The sequence below is a fragment of the Peromyscus eremicus genome, chromosome 9 (assembly GCF_949786415.1).
Source record: "Peromyscus eremicus chromosome 9, PerEre_H2_v1, whole genome shotgun sequence".
In the NCBI taxonomy this organism is placed as follows: Eukaryota; Metazoa; Chordata; class Mammalia; order Rodentia; family Cricetidae; genus Peromyscus; species Peromyscus eremicus.
Genome location: NC_081425.1, coordinates 42,700,954 through 42,719,639, shown reverse-complemented (window position 1 = coordinate 42,719,639; position 18,686 = coordinate 42,700,954).

The following is an 18,686-nucleotide window of genomic DNA, read 5'->3' as shown; positions in this document are numbered from 1 at the left end:
GTTTGTTCATTCATTCTTTTTTCCTTGTTTGCTTTTTACTGTGGTTAATTTGTTTGTCTTTTTAAAATTAAAAAAAAAAATTTATTTATATTCTCTCTCCCTCCCTCCCTCCTTCCCTCCTTCCCTCCCTCCCTCCCTCCCTCCCTCCCTCCCTCCCTCCTTCTCTCTCTTCAAAGGACAACTTGTAGGACTCAGTTCCCTTCCTTTACCATGTGGCCCTGGGATCAGACTTGGGTTGTCACTGTGGTAGCAGGTGCCTTTGAGTCATTTCACAGGCCCTTTTTAAACTTTTAAGCAAGAGTGTTTTATGTGTATGAGCATCTTGCCTGCATGCATGCATATGTACCACGAGGGTGCTGGATGTCCACAGAGGTCAGAAGAGAGCATGGAATTCCCCTGGAACTGATGTTAGGATGGTTGTAAGTCACCGCTGGGTGCTAGGAACTGAACCTGGGTCCTCTCGAGAGCAACAAACGCTCTTAAGCCCAGAGCCATCTCTCATACCCCTGTCCCCACAGTTTATTTTATCTTATTTCATCCGTGTAGTAGTTCCGTGAGGATGAGGACGTTGCACACTGAGATCAGTCTATACCACCGAGTTGAAACCACATTCACTCCTGGTGCTAATATACAATGCTACAGTCAGTTAGAACAGTTTGGCAGTTCCTCAAAATAGTAGATATAGGAGCCCCCAGGAGTGGAAATACATGCCTCAGTTACAACTTGCATGTAAGCGTTTATAGCAAATGGCCCAAGGATCCATCAGATGTTAATGCATAGCTGTATACTGGAACACTAGCTGGCAGTACCAAGGCATAGCATGATGGTCTATACCAAATGTGAATGAGTTCAAGCATATTATGCTAAGGGAAAGAAACCAGGTAGTGGGTTTTTTTGTTTTTTTGTTTGTTTTTTTTTTTTGATTTTTGTTTTTTGTTTTTTGTTGTTGTTCTGTTTTGTTTTTCAAGACAGGGTTTCTCTATGTGACAGCCCTAGCTGTCATAGAACTCACTCTGTAGACCAGGCTGACCTCAAACTCACAGAGATCTGCCTGCCTCTGCCTCCCCAGTGCTGGGACTAAAGGTGAACACCACCATGCCTGGTGCCTTGCAAAATGAGGTATTAAAGACCACATTTTGCAGCCCCGTGTGGTGGCACACGCCTTTAATCCTAGCACTTGTGAGTTAGAGGCAGACGGGTCTTTGTGGGTTCTAGGCCAGCCAGGCCCTGTTTTGTTTTGTTGTGAATTTCATTTATATAAAATACCCACAGTAGGTAGTTTTTATGAAGAGATCAGTGCTTGCTCTGAAGTGGAGGAGAGACAGGAGGGAGGGTACCTCCTAGTGCAGTTATATTTACGGTACCTGAAAGACTCTAAAATTAGATTTTATTGATGATTACACAACTCTGTAAATATACAGAAAAGCATGGAGTTGTATACTTTATTTCCTAAGTTGTTGTTACATGTTGGCAACACTATTAAAAAAGATTGAAGCAAAAAGAAAAAAGAAGCCTATGGAATATTTTATCTCTATGCTTGCCATTTAGACATTACCTATTTTAAAATAACGATGAAAGAATTGATAAGTGAAAGCATTTCTAGGTGGTTCTAATAAATGCAGCACATGCTTTAAGTAATCCATGAACGTTGTCAAGTCATCAGGTAAGTGACGGTGCACAGTGTGAGGAAGGCTCAGACTAAACCCCGAAAAGGTCTCTAAGGTTCCCATCAGGCTCCGTGGGAGGCAGTGGAGGAAGCAGCCCTTGGGAAGGGCACCGAAGATAGCTAGGCCCTCATGATTCAGAGGGGTGGGGGACCAGGCATGTGGAGGAAGCGGACAGGAGCAGAGCACATTAACAGCCGCTAGCACATTTCGGCTGGAGTGTGGGTACAGTAGGATAGGAGCAGGAAACCGGGCTGCAAGGATAGATAGGGTCGGTGGGGAGTGATGTCAGAGTTCTGGTGAGTCCTGCTGCCTGCTCGCCACTCTGCTCGCCACCCTGCTCAGCCTCTGGGGTTTCTAGGCCCCACTTGTTGGAGGAGCCCCACCACCTACCTGTGGAGTTAGGCTTTGCCCTGTCCCCGAACTGTCAGCAGGGTGACTGTGCACGGGGAACTTGGACTTGCTTTTCCTTTCTCTCCAGACCTGGAGCAGTGCATGGCATCTGTGAGCGTCCAGGAAGCCAAGTTACATGAGAACAATTCATGCTGGGAATCTTCTGGATTCTTGACAAGGAGATTTTGAGAAGTTCTGGAATTTGGGGCCAAAAGAATTTACTTTGCTAGGAAAATGAATTTCTGGTAATATGAGCTAATGAAAGGAATCTGATAGCCCTGTGCAGGGTCAGCTGGAGAGCTGTGTCTGTGGTGTCCATCCATACCTTCTTCTTTTTGCTATTTCTACTCGCGCATGCGCTTTCCCTGGACCACGGTCTGGGCCTGGCTTGCTGTGCAGTGACAAGCTGGTTTCTCTGCTTGCTTCTGGTCTCTCCCTGACTAAGTAGGGTGGTCACAGCCTAACAGAGAGCCCAGGTTCAAAGGCTGGGCTGCAGGGAATATTGAGACGCCAGAAAGTAAATACCCTTAAGAGAAACGGGGAAATTAAGTGCATGTTTTGTCTTTTCATAGAACAGGCAGTTTCTGCTCATAGTGTGAATCACATTGTTACTGTATACCTCTGTATGTTTATGAGGTGAGCTGCTTTCTGAATATTACAAATTTGCTTCAGCATCCAAGTAAAGACTAGGACACTGCCACCCTGTGGACATTTAATTTAGAACTAAGACCTCCAGAAACTAAAGAAAAGCCTCATTCATTTGAAATTAGCTATTTTATAACTGGCAGTGGCTCTTCTATCTTGGTGTACGTGGTCCAACTTATTAAGTAGTAAGCTTAAAGTTTATCTTCCGAGGCTTCCAAATAAAGGGAACCCAAATACAGTAAGTAGGTTTAAAAAGGCTATGAGGGCCAGCCATGGTGCCACATGTCTTTAATCTCAGCACTCCGAGGGCAGAGGCAGGTGGATTTCTGTGAGTTGAGGCCAGTCTGGTCAACACAGAGGGCTCTAGGCCAGCCAAGGCTACATAGTGAGACCCTGTCTTAAAATAACAAACGAAACAAAACTATAAAAAGGCTGTGAAGAAATTCAAGCATGCTGTTTAGAGTCTTTGCACCAGAAATTTAATAAGTTTGTGTTTTAATTTATTTTATTGGGTATATGTTGTTTTTGTATTTTGAGACAGATGGGATCTATCTATGTCTAGCCCAGGCTAGCCTGGAGCTCACTTTGTAGCGCTGGCTGGCCTTGGCTTTGAAGTAATTCCACTGTCTTAGCTTCCTGACTACTAGGACTATAGGTGAGAGCCACCATCTTGCTCACATTTTGTTTTTTAAAAATACATTGTGGTGCCAGGCGGTGGTGGAGGTGGTGGTGCAAACCTTTAATCCCAGCACTTGGAAGCCAGAGGCAGGCAGATCTCTGTGAGTTCAAGGCTACCCTGGTCTACAAAGTGAGTTCCAGGACAGCCAGAGCTGTTACACAGAGAAACCCTGTCTTGAAAAAAATAAACAACAGCAACAACACCACCACCATGCTGTATGAGTCCTATGTAAAATAGTTTTTTTTTTTTAGAAAACTTGTACTGATTTTTTTCTTGTTTTAAGATAGGCTCTCATTCTATAATTCAGATACTGATTTATTTTCAAGTAATACTTTATAGTATATATGGAATTGCAATCTAGACCTTTTTTTCCCTTTAAATGAATGTGGCTTCTTTTTTTTTTTTTTTTTCGTGTGGGTAAAAATTCTCCCGTGTTTTGGATGACCTTAATAGTACTTAACGTAAATGAGTTTGAATATTATATGTTATTTATTTAAGATAACAGTCTGCTTTCAAATAAAACCACGGTAAACTGAGTTAAAATAAAAATGAAATGAGACTGCGAAAGACTCACTTGCCTCTGTGGCTGACGAAATGGCTCAGGCCTGGACTGTACAAAATAACTTTCTCAGCACATGAGCTGTTTACAGCGATCATGTCGTAAATTGCTTACACACTTGAATTCCCTGAGGTGTCAGGATGGGTGGGGTATAGGCACTTGGTGTTGAAATTGTGTCACTACTACTGAAGTTTGAATAAAGGTCCAGTGGGCTGGAATGACGTTCTAGGCCAGCGATTGTTGAGTGTTCTGAAATCCACACTGATGAGGTTAGCTGAAGTATTCCTTGTATCCTTGTCCTATAACGTACTTGGGACTGACTTGGCCTTTTGTTGTTTCTGGAGTAACTGCAATCTAAGTGTTAATAATTTTTGACATTTAAATATTTCTGACTCAGTTTTTCTGAAGTGTGGCAAGGTGCGCATGGTAATAGGTTTAAATGCTCAGTTTTATTTAACTGCACCAAAGTAACTGTGGGATTGTAGGTGATGTTTCACAATTTTTTTTTGCTAGGTGCATATCTTATATTTTACGGTCAATAAATAACTTTTGATTTCAAGTGAAGTAGCCTGTGTTTAAAATGTACAGATTTAAGTGAGTGAAGTCATCCAGCTTCCAAGGCAGGTTTGTATCACCTGAGCTGTGCTAGAGACCACCGTGGGCAGCAGACCCAGAGAGAAAAGTGTGGCCAGTGAGCCTTTACTGCCATGCAAAAGGCAAAAGCAGGTGCTTACAGAGGTCTAAAAGGCATATTCTCATCCGTATTTTAAATTTTTTGATTTTTAATTGTTCTGAGGGATGGGAAGGATATGCCTGCCATGCCTCATGTGTGGAGGTCAGAAGACAACTTTCTGGAGTCGAATCCCACAGACCTTTTTATGTGAGTTCTGAGGAGCGATAACGTGTGTGTGTGTGTGTGTGTGTGTGTGTGTATATGTATAACATATATATGTGTATATATATATATATATATATATATATATATGTTCTTTAGTGATTTTTGCTATTACGCCGTTAGAAATTGTAAATGACAATCTTGTAAAACTCCAGTGTTTAGTTACCGTTTAAGCTAACACACTTGGGTTCTCTCTGCTTCTGTCTTTAGTCACACAGCACTGGCTCCAGCAGTGTGCCTTTTACTTTTCATAGCTCTCTTTTCATCCATGTAGATAATTAAAGGTTTTTTCCTTTGAAAAGTAATTCTAGCATAGATGATTTGGAATTTTTGTAAGGAGATAATTATTTAGTAAAATTTATATATGAATTTTAACATTTTCTAAATATAGACTACCTATTATTAAGGAAATACCTTTTATTCTAATTCCCTTTTTTGTTTTTACATTTTTATTTTATTTTGTGAGTATACATGTTCCCATGAGTGGTGGGAACAATGTGTATGTAGGTGAGATGACAACTTTTGGGAGTCAGTTTTCTCCTTCCAAACCCTGGTTCTCCAGGCTTGGTGATGAGTAAGTCACTTCAAGTCTCTGGTATCTATCTCCCTGGCCCTTAAGTAAATATCTTTGATTTAAAAAGTTCTCATACTCTTGGATCCTCCAGGTGCTCCTAGCTGAGTGACTTTCGAGTTTAAAAAGTCTTTAAATTGTCTCAAACTTTTTATTCTTTTGGTTAAAAATCTCTTCAAGATTTGGAATCGGAGGCCAGAACATTTCTAATAACAGGATGTGTTCATTTATTGTTCTGTGAAGTTATTTGGATTCTATTTCCAGATTTAAAAAAACATTTTTTACTTTCCAAGGTTACAGTGTTGTTGCGGTTGCCAGCTTCCCAGCATTATCAGGATATCTTGGTGCCAAGGGCTGCAGCTCACTGTTGAGTGGGAAGGACAGGGCCTTGGTGCTGTGTCCAGTGTGTAGTTACCAGAGCTGAAGTGGATGGAAGGGCCTGACAGGAAGGTCATGAGCTGAAGTTGGTGGGGGGGAAGATGCCCCTTAATGGAGGGTGCTGTGAGAGGGTGTTCTGCTGGGAGGCAGGACACTGGCTGTACTAAGAACTTCAGGCAGCACTGGCGGTGGCCGCCTGGGAATTTTTGTGTGTGTGTGTGTGGGGAGGGGTTTCAAGACAAGGTTTCTCTATGTAGTTTTGGTGCCTGTCCTGGATCTTGCTCTGTAGCCCAGGCTGGCCTCGAACTCACAGAGATCCGCCTGGCTCTGCCTCCTGAGTGCTGGGATTAAAGGCATGCGCCACCTCTGCCTGGCCCTATCTGGGAATTTTAGAGATGACTAAGAATGTTGTTTCCATTGTGTTCCCAGTTTGTACCATTCATGTGAACCATAATTTTATTGTGCTTTAAAATTATTCATTGATAGACTTCATTTCTTTGCATTATCAATACTTACTAGAAATGTTCTTAGTTTATCAAGCATATTTTTAGAGTGTGTTTAACCATGAAGTTATAGACAAAAGGCATATACTAAGTTTACGTAAAAGATAATTTACTAGTGCACACCTTCCAAGACAGCGACTATAAAACAGAAAATAGCAGCTGTTGGTGAAATTTTGAGCCTTGTGTTTTGTTACTGAGAATGTATACTGACTTCCTCAAAAAGTGGATTATCTCATGGAAGTATTTATATTCCAATGTTTATGACAACATTGGTGTAAATAACCCAACTGTCTGTCAGTCGATGAATGACTAGCCTGGGTTGTCTCCAGACCTTGTGGAGACCCTGTTTGGGGGGAGAAAAGATACAAAGAGAGATCAGGATGCCAAATATCAGAACATACAAGGAATTGTAGGCCCTGTTGGTAGTGACGAGGGGCGACCAACATTGACGGATACCAAGAAAGATCTGGTCTCAAAAATCAACAACAAAATAGGGAGTACAGAAGTAGGATGGGGTGGGAGCAAGGAGAAAATGTGTGCTCTTTTTTGTTCTTTTTTCTAGCCTTTAAATACAGATTACCTACTTTGTAGAATTTACTTATTTTTATTTTATGTGCATTGATGTTTTGCCATGGGTGTAAGGTCCTTTGAAACTGGAGTTACAGAGAGTTGTGAGCTGCCATGTGGGTGCTGGGAATTGAACCCAAGTCCTCTGGCAGAGCAGTCAGTGCTCTTACCACTGAGCCATCTCTGCAGCCCACAAATGACCTACTTAACCCATACTTGAGTGCTGAAAAGATTAAGTTATATTTGTCAAGGTGATACATTGATCACCCGTGTGGCCTGTTGATATGGCAACATGTAAGGAAAGGGTGAATTTAAGCGATTCAGATAATTGAACACAAATGGCTTTTACGTTTATGTGACATATTAGTTTGAGGCCCTAGAAATGGATAGATTTACCCAGGGAGAGTCTGGAATGAGTGGGAATGCTTTGACTAAGATGTTGAGTGTCCAGAAGACCTGGCAAGAAAAACTGAGAGAGAACCTAGACCACTGTTGTAGTAATACAAGACCGTTCTCCAAGAGTTGGCAGCTTTTAACTCTGGGAAGCTATTGCTGTAGTTAGAAGATGACCTTGAACTCATGGTCCTACTACTTCTAACCCATAAATGCAGAGCTTACAGTGGGTGCCACCATCCTTTGATTATCTGCTAATAACCCTCCTTCTCAGCTTCTGTATCAGAATGCCCCATCATTACTCAGGTCAGTTGTCATCTTTCCACAGAGGCTGTTGCTGTCTCTGAGGTAGACTCTCTCGGTCACTCTGTTAATTTTCTTCCTATATGGACAAGGGACCATGCCTGAATGGTTCATCACAGTCTACAGGTAAACTGATGTGTTTTGAAACAGTGCATGGTATAGAGTAGATGTTTAGTTACTGGATAACAAATACAGATCAAAATCTGACTAAACAAAGCATACTGTTGCTGACTTTCGTTGACCATTGATTTCACCACTCAGATAGAGATCATACTTGTATGAATGCTGACTTTTCACTTACCTATACCATTTTAATATCTATGTCACCTGAATTTATCACCTTTCCATAACTATGCCACTTTATATGGACAGTCACTCTTTTGGTGTTTACATGTATGTAATCTCAGTGTGTGTATAGACTGTCAATATTGTGTGTCATCTTTTTATTTTTTTATCTTAGTATTTTTTAAAGGATTCTTTAAAAAATTAGTTTTATTATTTTTTCAGTGTGTGTGTGCAAGAGCGTGAGAGAGCGAGCGCTAGTGTGGTTGCCCTCTGAGGCCAGAGGTGTTGGCCCTGTGGATCTGGAGTGTGGCTGGGAACCAGCAGACTCCGGCACTCTGGGAGGGCAGCACATGCTCTTAACCACTCTCCAGCCCGCTCTACCTTATTTTTTGAGACAGGGACTCCCACTGAGGCTGGAGCTTATTGATTCAGTTAGATCGGCTGACTAATGAACTCCAGGGCCAGCGAGCCTTTCTCCTCCCAGCCCATCAGCACTGGGGTTACAGATGCATAGATGCATCTGGCTTTCTCTTATGTGGAAACCGAGTGTCTGATAAGGTCCTTATGCTTGGATAGTGAGACTTCTCCGACCACGCTATCTCCCCACCCCGAGACAATCATGTTTAATAACTGAATAATAATGAGACATTCCATAGATGGGACATAATTTTTTAATAGCTCCTGATTGATGCAACAGTTGTGTTTAAACTTTTTATTACTTTGAAAAATGCCATGAATCTTTCTACATCTTTGTGTATATATTTTGTTAGAGTTTCTAGGATTAAAACTGTTGGTAAAAACACATAAACACTTTGGGGTATTTTGACTGTGAAATCGCCTTCTGGAATGATATTCTTTGCTCTTCTTAAGAGAGAATGAGAGCATTTGTTTCTCTCTTGCCCTCTGTAATCATTTGACTTTCTGCTAATTTAGTGCGTGAAAGAAACATGGTACTGTTCTGTGTACTTACTCTGAGATTGTCAGAATGAGGATCTTTTCTTGTGCTTGGTCAATTTCTTGTGGGAAGTGTATTCGTGTCCCATACTTTCATTTCTTATTAAGATAATTTGATTTGATGAATTGGTTTTTAAAGTTCTAATTTTATTATGAAAAATTTTTAACATATAGCAAAGTGGAAATTGTATGAGCACTCACATGCCTACCTTCTGGAGTTTATCATTAATATTTTAGGGTATGTGCTTATCGTACTTACTTTTTTTTTTTTTTTTTTTTTTTTTTTTTGGTTTTTCGAGACAGGGTTTCTCTGTGTAGCTTTGCGCCTTTCCTGGAACTCACTTTGTAGACCAGGCTGGCCTCGAACTCACAGAGATCCGCCTGGCTCTGCCTCCCGAGTGCTGGGATTAAAGGCGTGCGCCACCACCGCCCGGCTCGTACTTACTTTTAATTACATTTATTTGTGTGTTGACTGTGGTTTGGAGGGTGGCGCTGGAAACTGGACTCAGGTCCGCATTCCTAGCCAGTGAGCTGTCTTCCCAGCTCGCCGTCTTTCCTCCTTACCATCTGGCCTTTTGAGACAATCTTCTTCAACAGTCTAGGTTGGCCTAGAATTCACTGTAATCCAGGTGAGCCTCACAGTTGCTGCAATCCTCCTGCCTCAGCCTCTTCAGTGCTGGGATTACAGGTGTGTGTTGCTGTGCCAGGTTTATGCAGTGCTAGGTACCAAATCCACAGCATTGTGAGTGGTAAAGACTTTATCAATTATGCCGCCTACCCCTCAGCCCTAGGATTTGTTTTATTTATTTTGGGGTGGTTTTTTTTTAAGATTTATTTTTATTCATTTATTCATTTATTTGTTTTGTTTTTCAAGACAGGGTTTCTCTGTGTAGCCCTAGCTGTCCTGGAACTTACTCTGTAGACCAGGCTGGCCTCGAACTCAGAGATCCGCCTGACTCTGCCTCCCGAGTGCTGGGATTAAAGGCGTGCGCCATGAACGCTGGCTATTTCTTTTTTTTTTTTAAACTTCATGTGTGTGAGTGGCTTTGCTGCACCACATGTGTGCCTGGTGCCTGCAGAGACCAGAAGAGGGGATTGGATCCTCTGGAACTGGAGTTACAGCTGATTATGAGCTGCCATGTGGGTGCTGGGAACTGAACTCAAGACTGAGTTTAAAAGCAGTCAGTGCCTTTAACCATGGAGCCACATCTCTAATACTTAGTTTTTAGTTTTTGAAGTACAGAGTTTGCCGGATGTTCACTTGTATAAGCTACTTGAAATACATGTATTCAAGACTTTGTTGTTGTTGTTTATTCCCCTTTGGTTTAGCTTAGGTTAAGATATTTGTAAAGAGCTAGTCGGTGGTGGTGCAGTACCAGCACTCCGGAGGCAGAGCTATGCTCATCTCTGTGAGTTTGAGGTCAGCCTGGTCTACAGAGCAAGATCCAGGACAGGCACCAAAACTACACAGGGAAACCCTGTCTCGAAAAACCAAACCCAAACAAAACAAAGATATTTGTAAAATTAGAGCCTGGCAGTGGTGGTACACGCCTCCGGAGGCAGAGATAGGTGTCTTGAGTTCAAGGCCAGCCTGGATCTACAGAGCAAGTTCCAGGACAGCCAGGGCTACACAGAGAAACCCTGATTTGGAAAAACCAACAAAGGTATTTGTAAAATTTTATAGAGTCAAATGTCATTCCTTTACTTTTTTTCTGCTTTTAGTATTATATCTAGAAAGATATTCCTTACCAATTATTGTATAAATGTTGCTTTGTGTTTTCTTATGGTGCTTTTGTTTTTAACATTTAGGTCTAATTGTGATAGAGAAAACTTAAAAAGATTAGCATGAGTGTGAAATTGTTGGCTAATGCCAGTCAGTGACAGACCTTTGCTTCTGATTTTTTTTTTTTTAAGGAGAAAGAGAATAGAAATATTTTTATTGAAGTCATTTTAACTATAATCTTGTTTGTACATAGTATTGAATCTCTTTATTGTTAGTATTTTATTTTTGAGGTAAGATCTCCCAAGCTCAGACTGATGTGGAATTGCCATGTAGTCCAGTCTGTGCTTGAACTCACCATCCTCAGGCCTCAGCCACCGAGTGCTGGGATTGTAGGGATGGGTCACTAAGCCTAGCTCATTTCTTTTTAAAATTTTTGTTAGTTTATTTTTTGGCACAGGGTCTCGCTCTATAGCCCTGGTTAGTCTGGAGTTCGTTCTCTCTCTCTCTCTCTCTCTCTCTCTCTCTCTCTCTCTGTCTCTCTCTCTCTCTCAAGACTTCTCTGTACTTCCACACTTCTGATGGACTTCAGCAGAATCTCAAAGGATGAGGACTGACGGCGGTGCAGACATGATAGCAGAGGCAGAAAGGGATGTGAATTCTGGGAACTTCTTCATTATTTTTAACTGTCAGAATTCTACATCTTTGTAGCAGATTATTCTTGCATATTTTCCTATGTCTTCATTATTTGTTATTCAAAGACTTGTTTTTGACTGGACTGAGATTTAGAAGTAGAAGATCTCAGCAAGGACAGCTGACATCTCTTGGCAATCTGTTCTTGATGGTTTTCTTTGGCTTCCTTCATTTTCTTGGCCAAGAGTTTAGCGTATTCTGCAGCCTCCTCATTTTTCTTAGTGTGTTGTTTTTTCAGAGCAATATGTCAGCATTTATGTCATAGGACATGTTGTCTTAGGGTTTCTGTTTTTGTGCAGAGACACCATGACCATGGCAACACTTACAAAGGAAAATGTTTAATTGCGGGTGGCTTATAGTTCAGAAGTTTAATCCATTATCATCGTGGTGGGACACATGCTGGAGAAGGAGCTGAGAGTTCTACATCTGGATCAGCAGGCAACAGGAAGAGAGTGAGACACACTGGGCCTGACTTGAGCTTCTGAGATCTCAGACCCTGCCCTCAGTGACACGCTTCCTTCAACAACACCACACCTACTTCAGTAGTGCCAAAAAGGCCAAGAGGCCACACCTCCCAATAGTGCCAGTCCCTATGGGCCTATGGGACCATTTTCATTCAAACCACCACACATGTGAAGTAACAAGACGCTGAATCTTGGGTGCTTTGGCTCTGGACTTGTTAACTTCTTTAAGGACTTTCTGATAGCATTTTGGTAGACATCATCATCTTTAGAGACATTGAAAAGCTTTTGGATTCTGCTAGCTCTTTTGGGCCCCAACTGCCAAGGCACAGTAATATCGCACCCTAGTATCTGTTGGTCCCAGCATATCCTTCTTCCCCCCACAACAATAACACTCAGATTGACATCCACAATGCAAACTCAAACAGACTTGTACTTCAGTTCTCCTTGGTCTATAACAGTGGATCTCAACCTTCCTAATGCTGTGACTCTTTAATACAGTTCCTCATACTGTGGTGGCCCCCAACTATAGAATTATTTCATTCCTACTTCATAACTGTAATTTTTACTGCTGTTATGAATTGTATTATAAGTATCTGAAATGCAGAATATATGATATTAGACCCCCCACAGGGTCGTGACCCACAGGTTGAAAACCTCTGGTCTATAACAGTGGCCCTCATTCAGCAGCAGGCACACTCTGCCCCGGATCAAGACACTTTGCTTCATAGGAAAACCGTGTTTGTGGCTCTACCATTGATTCGGACCACATAACCCTCCTGCTCTTCACCCGGAGCACCAACAACTACTTCTGTGGCCATGCACTTCTCATAGAAAGTATGAAGCTTGCGTTCACTGTTCACTTCAGTGAGTTGCTGACAGCCAGTGGCCAAAGAAAGAGATACTCAGCTTCATCACAACACAGCCAACCACCTAGAAGGTGCCACAAAAGAGGGCAGCTGCCCTTAAATACGGGAAAGGCCTCCTGAGGTTGTGTAAACTAAATTCTGAAGTTCAAACTAGTGCTGGTGAGAAGGCTCAGTGGATAGAAGCCCTTACGTGTATCCTAGTTAGGGCTCTCTTGCTGTGATGAACACCATTACCAAAAGCAACTTGGGGAGGAAAAGGTTTATTTGAACCTATGGTACTTCCACATCATTGTTCATCTTGAAGGGAATTTGAGGCTGGCACTGAAGCAGAGGTCATGGGGGAGCACTGCCTATTGGCTTATTCCTCTTGGCTTGTTCAATTTGTTTTCTTATACAACCCAGGTGCACCTGCTGAGGGGTGGTACCGCCCACAGTCGGCTGGGAACTTCTACATCAATCATCTGTCAAGAAAATGTACCATAGGCTTGCCCACAGGCAGTCTGATGGAGGCATCTTCTTAACTGAAGTTCTTTCTTACCAAATAATGATGGTTTGTGTCATGTTGGCAAAAAACTAACCAGGGACAGTGTACAGGTCTGAAAACTTGTGTTCGTTCCCAGGGACCCACAGTGGAAGGAGAGACCTGACCCAGAAAGTTGTTCTTGAATCCCCTGCCCCCACATGCATGTGTGCCATGGCATGTGACACACACACACACACACACACACACTTTTTTTAAAATTGAAAATACTTTCGAGGGTTTAAAATTTTGAGGTGTTATAGAAAGGTCAAAGATTCTGGCTTGATAATGGGCTTTTTAAGTCAGGGTTTATATTTTCTAACCATGTGACCACAGACAAATCATAATGTATTTAGTTATTTTTGTGGGTATGTGTGCCACGGCATAGGACAAATCATAATTTTTGAGCAGCTAGATAATAATCACATATTTGTGTTGCTTGACTGAGTAATCGCGTTTGGGCCAACTGAGCTGGGACCAGACACATATTCTAGGGTGGCGTTACACACGTCGTTAACCCTTTCTCCATGAGGCATTCCTATTTCAATAGCAACAAAAGTGGCTGCAGCAGCGAGAGAGGCATGCCAGCCGGATGTGGTGGCACATACCTTAATCCCAGCACTCAGGAGGCAAAGGCAAGCAGGCCAGCCTGGTCTACATACGGAGTTCCAGGACAGCCAGGGCTACATAGAGATATGCCATCTCATAGGGAGGGAAAGGAGGAGGAGAGGGAAGGAAAGGAGGGAGAGATGAAAAGAGAGGAAGGGGGCGCTCCCACACACCTGACTTAGAGCCTCTCCTTGTTAACATGGTTATCCCACGGCCAGTGCAGTCACTAGGCTGATCCTGGGTTACTGCATGGTGAGGTTGAGTTCATCTTTCTGACCTTTATTATGGAGACGGAAGCTTGGACTGTCACGCAGGTTGGCCTTGAACTTGAGGTAGTGTTACTGCCTCCGCCTCCTCAATGTTGGAATTGTAGGTCTGAGCTACCACACCCTGCTATGATTCTGCTTCTTGATTAAAAGACAGGCAAAGTCATGTTGTAAATACAGAAAAATGAACAAAGCTGATTTACAACAGGAAGTGAAAGATTTAACTGTGGACATCTAGCAGAAAAACTCCCTAGGCAGTGAGAACAGCTTGTTCAAAGACTTAAGTCAGAAGAATGCCTGGTGTGTTCATGGGACAGCAAGGAGGGGTCAGGGAACAGGCAGGGAGTACTCAGATAAGATCACAGAGGCATATTGGGGTAAGAGCTTTCAGTCTTGGTCAGAACTAATAAGGACTTTAATTTTGTGTGAAAGGAAGAACTGTGGAACGATTTTGAAGTCCGAGAGTGGTATGATCTGATTTATCTTTTATATGCACTACACTGACTGCCCTTTTGAGACTAGATTAAGGAAGCAGAGCTGAAGGCATTGGTAATTGGACCAAATGATAGATGGGCACAACCTCATACCCCAGTATGCAATCTGGGAAATATGAGCACCCATTAATGCTGTTCTGAAGGACATCTCAAGCTATTCCAATGGAGATCATGACAGATCCTCTCCCAAGTCATGAGTAACTCAGAGATCCTTTCAGGAATATTCTAGAGAAGTGGAGTTCAATGATCTATTCAAAGTTGTTGCTGAAACAGCCAAATCTTAGATGTTCTGAAGCTAATGAGTTCTCATTTAACAACAGTTTTCATGTACAGTGTTCTGTTTGGGGTAAAGAAATATTCTAGTGTAGGAGGCTAGCATGGCTTCCTGCAGACAGGCATGCCTTAGTGTTATATTGCTGTGAAGAGATACCATGACCATGGCAACTCTTTTTTTTTTTAAATTAAAAAAATTTTTTCATTCATTTTACATACCAACCATAGATCCCCCTCTCATTCCTCCTCCTGCCCCCTGCCCCACCTTCCCCTCACCCTCTCCTGCAAAAGAGTAAGTCCTCCCATGGGGGGACAGCAAAGCCTGGTACATTCAGTTGAGTCAGGACCAAGCCCCTACCCTCTACATCAAGGGTGAGCAAGGTATCCGGCCATAGGCAATGGGATCCAGAAAGCCATCTCATGCACCAGGGATAGATCCTGATCACACTGCCAGGGGTCCCTTAAACAGACCCAGCTACACAACTTATGCAGAAGGTCTAGTCTGGTCCCATGCAGGTTCCACAGCTGTCGGTCTAAAGTTTATGAGTTCCTATGAGCTTTGTTTAGTTGTCTCTATAGATTTCCCCATCATAATCTTGACTCCCTTTGCTCATGTAATCCCTCTTCCCTCTTTGACTGGCCTCCAGGAGCTCGGCCTGGTGCTTGGTTGTGGATCTCTGCATCTGCTTCTATCAGTTACTGGATGAAGGCTCTATGATGACAGTTAGGGTATTCAGCAATCTGATTACCAAGGTAGGCCAGTTCAGGCACCCTCTCCACTATTGCTAGTAGTCTAATATGGGGTTGTCCTTGTGGATTCCGGGGAATTTGTCTAGCCCTAGGTTTCTCCCTTACCCCATAATGTCTCCCTCTATCAAGATATCTCTTTCATTGCTCTCCCACTCTGTCCCTCCCCCAGCTCAACCATCCCGTTCTCTCATGTTCTCATCCCTCATCCCCTACCCTCTATTTCCCCTGCACCATCCCCAGTTCACTCATGGAGATCTCATCTATTTCCCCTTCCCAGTGTAATCCATGTGTCCCTCTTAGGGTCCTCCTTGTTAGGTAGCTTTTCTGGAACCATGGGTTGTAGTCTGGTTACCGTTTGCTTTACATCTAGTATCCATTTATGAGTGAGTAATACCATGTTTGTCCTTCTGAGTCTGAGTTACCTCACTCAGGATGATATTTTCTAGTTCCATCCATTTGCCTGCAAATTTCATGCTGTCATTGTCTTTTACAGCTGAGTAATACTCCTTTGTGCATATGTACCACATTTTCTTTATCCATTGGTTGAGGGGCATCTAGGTTGTTTCCAGGTTCTGGCTATTATGAATAATGCTGCTATGAGCATAGTTGAGCAAGTGTCCTTGTGGTATGATTGAGCATCCTTTGGGTATATGCCCAAGAGTGGTATTCTTGGGTCCTGAGGTAGATTGATTCCCAATTTTCTGAGAAGTCAGACCGTGGCAACTCTATAAAGGAAAGCATTTAGTTGGGGCTGGCTTACAGTTTCAGAGACTCAGTCTGTTATCTTCATGGCGGGGAGCATGGTGGCACATAAAGCAGAGATGATGCTGGAGGAGCTGAGAGTTCTATATCTGGATCTATAGGCAGCAGGTGAGAGAGAGACACTGGGTCTGGTTTGAGTGTTTGAAAATCCAAAGCCCACTCCCAGTGACACACTTCCTCCAAAAAAGCCACATCTCCCAATAGTGTCACTCCCTGGTGATCAAGCATTCAAATCTATGAGCCCATGGGACTGTTCTTATTCAAACCACCACAATATTTGAATTTTCTGCCAGCGTCCCAGATACCTCTGTACCTCTCATGGAGTGTCTCATGGACAACAATAAGAGACCAGTTTTCTTTCCGCTCTGTCACTACCAAGCTTTCTAACTTTATAACTTTCCAGAGTTGTTGCTCTATTACCTGCAAAATGGGGGAATGCCTGCTTAGGTCCCACATAATGTAGAGTTTACAAAGAGGATAATATATACAGGCTCAGAGAAAAGAACGAATTTATAGACTGTAGTGTGGTAGATAAAAATAAGGAAAATGGAGGACTTGGCATGTTCCCAAGATCTATTTCCCCAAAGTAATTACATCTAAAATGCCTTTAAAATTGATTAAGATAGGGCATCTCCATGTAGTCCAGGCAGGCCTCAAATTTGCAGTCTTTCTACCTCCCCAGTGCTGGAACTACAGGTGCTTGCTTGCACCTGGTTGCTTTTATGTTTTACAGTTTCTTTGTGCCAATGATTTGAGCTCCGTATGGAAAAAGAGCAGTACAGTTTAGCTACAGCTAATGTTCCTTTGTTATTGTAGTAAAACTTAAGTTCAAGGAAGGCTTCATTATTCATATAGACAGCATATGAAACATCAGTAAGTAAAGCCTAGGTTAAGTATCTTATTTTGATATTCCTATATTATTTGTGTGTGTGTGTGTGTGTGTGTGTGTGTGTGTGTTATATGGTATATGCATATTTGCAAGTGTGAGTATGCCTGCCCATGTGTTTCCATGTGGAGGACAGAGGTCAATAATTACACCATTTTCCATTTCCTTTTCCTCCCCCAACCTCTCCCATGTACCACTTTTCTCTCTCTAAAATCTATGGCTTCTTTTCCTTTAATTGCACACACACTCTTTCCTTAATATATAAATACAATCTGCTCAATCCATAGAATATTACTTGTATGTATATGATTTCAGGGCTGACTACTTGGAATTGAATAACCAATGGGGGGGCTCTTCCTGGGGAAAATTATTTATCTCATTCTCAGTATTCCTTCGTTGTCTATAGTTCTTTGTCTAGGGCTGAGGCCCTGTGAAATTTTCTCCTTCCGTGCCTATTGGTGGTGTTCTTGTTCAGGTCTTGTTTAGGCAAACAATGTTGTTGAGACTTCATGGGTATAGATTTCTTGACATTTCTAGGAGACACAACCTCACAGAAAACTTCCTGTTTTTCTGACTCTTATAATCTTTCTGCCCTGCTTCCACCATGTTCCTTGAGCCTTAGGTGCAGGAATTGGGCCGTAGGTGCGTCACTTGGACCTGGACACTATATGATTACTGTTCTCTGCATTTTGATTGGTTGTGGTTTTCTGTAATGGTCTTTGTCTGTTGCATAGAGAAGTTTCCTTGATGATGGGTAAGGACAGCACTTATCTGTATGTGTAAAGATTACTATTTAGAATGCAGTTAGGAATTATGCTGATTTAGCAAAATGGTGGTTGTAGGTTCTACAGGATCCATGACTTTACTAGTCATGGGTAGTTGGCTAGGTTTCTGGCACCAAGCCTGATTTTCTTCTTGTTGAGCAGGCCTTAAGCCCAGTTAGAGAGTCGTTGGTTACTGCTAAGATATGTGTATCACTATTGTACCCTTAGGGTTGTGGTGCCATGCTGGCCATTGTAATTCTGTCATTATTTTTTGAGACAAAGTCTCTCATTGAACCTGGAGCTTGCCATTTTGGCTATTATTGTCTTAATTTTGTTTCCTGTTGCTGTGGTAAAATACCCTGACAAAAGCACCTTACTGAAATTGGTTCACAATCTCAGGGTCCAGTTTGTATTAGGTACTTTTCTACTGTTGTGATGAAGCACCATGACCAAGACAACTTAAGGAAGAAAGAGTTTATTTTGGCTTATGGTTCCAGAGGGTGAGTCCACGATAGCAGAATGGAGGCAGCTAGCCCAGACATGATGGTTGGCGCAGAATGCTGAAAGCTTGCATCCTTTACTGTAAGCATGAAGCAGAGAAAGCAAACTAGAAATGACCTGAGTCTTTAAACTCTCAAAGCTCACCTCCAGTGACATACTCTCTCCCAACAAGGCCTAAGGCTCCCCAAACAGCACTACAAATGAGGGTTGAGTGTTCAAATCAATGGGCCTCTGGGAGAAATTCTCATTCAGCTGCTGCAGAGGGCTTCACTGTGGAGGAGTCAAGGCAGCAGGGACGTGAAGCCGCTCATCATACTGCGTCCACAGTT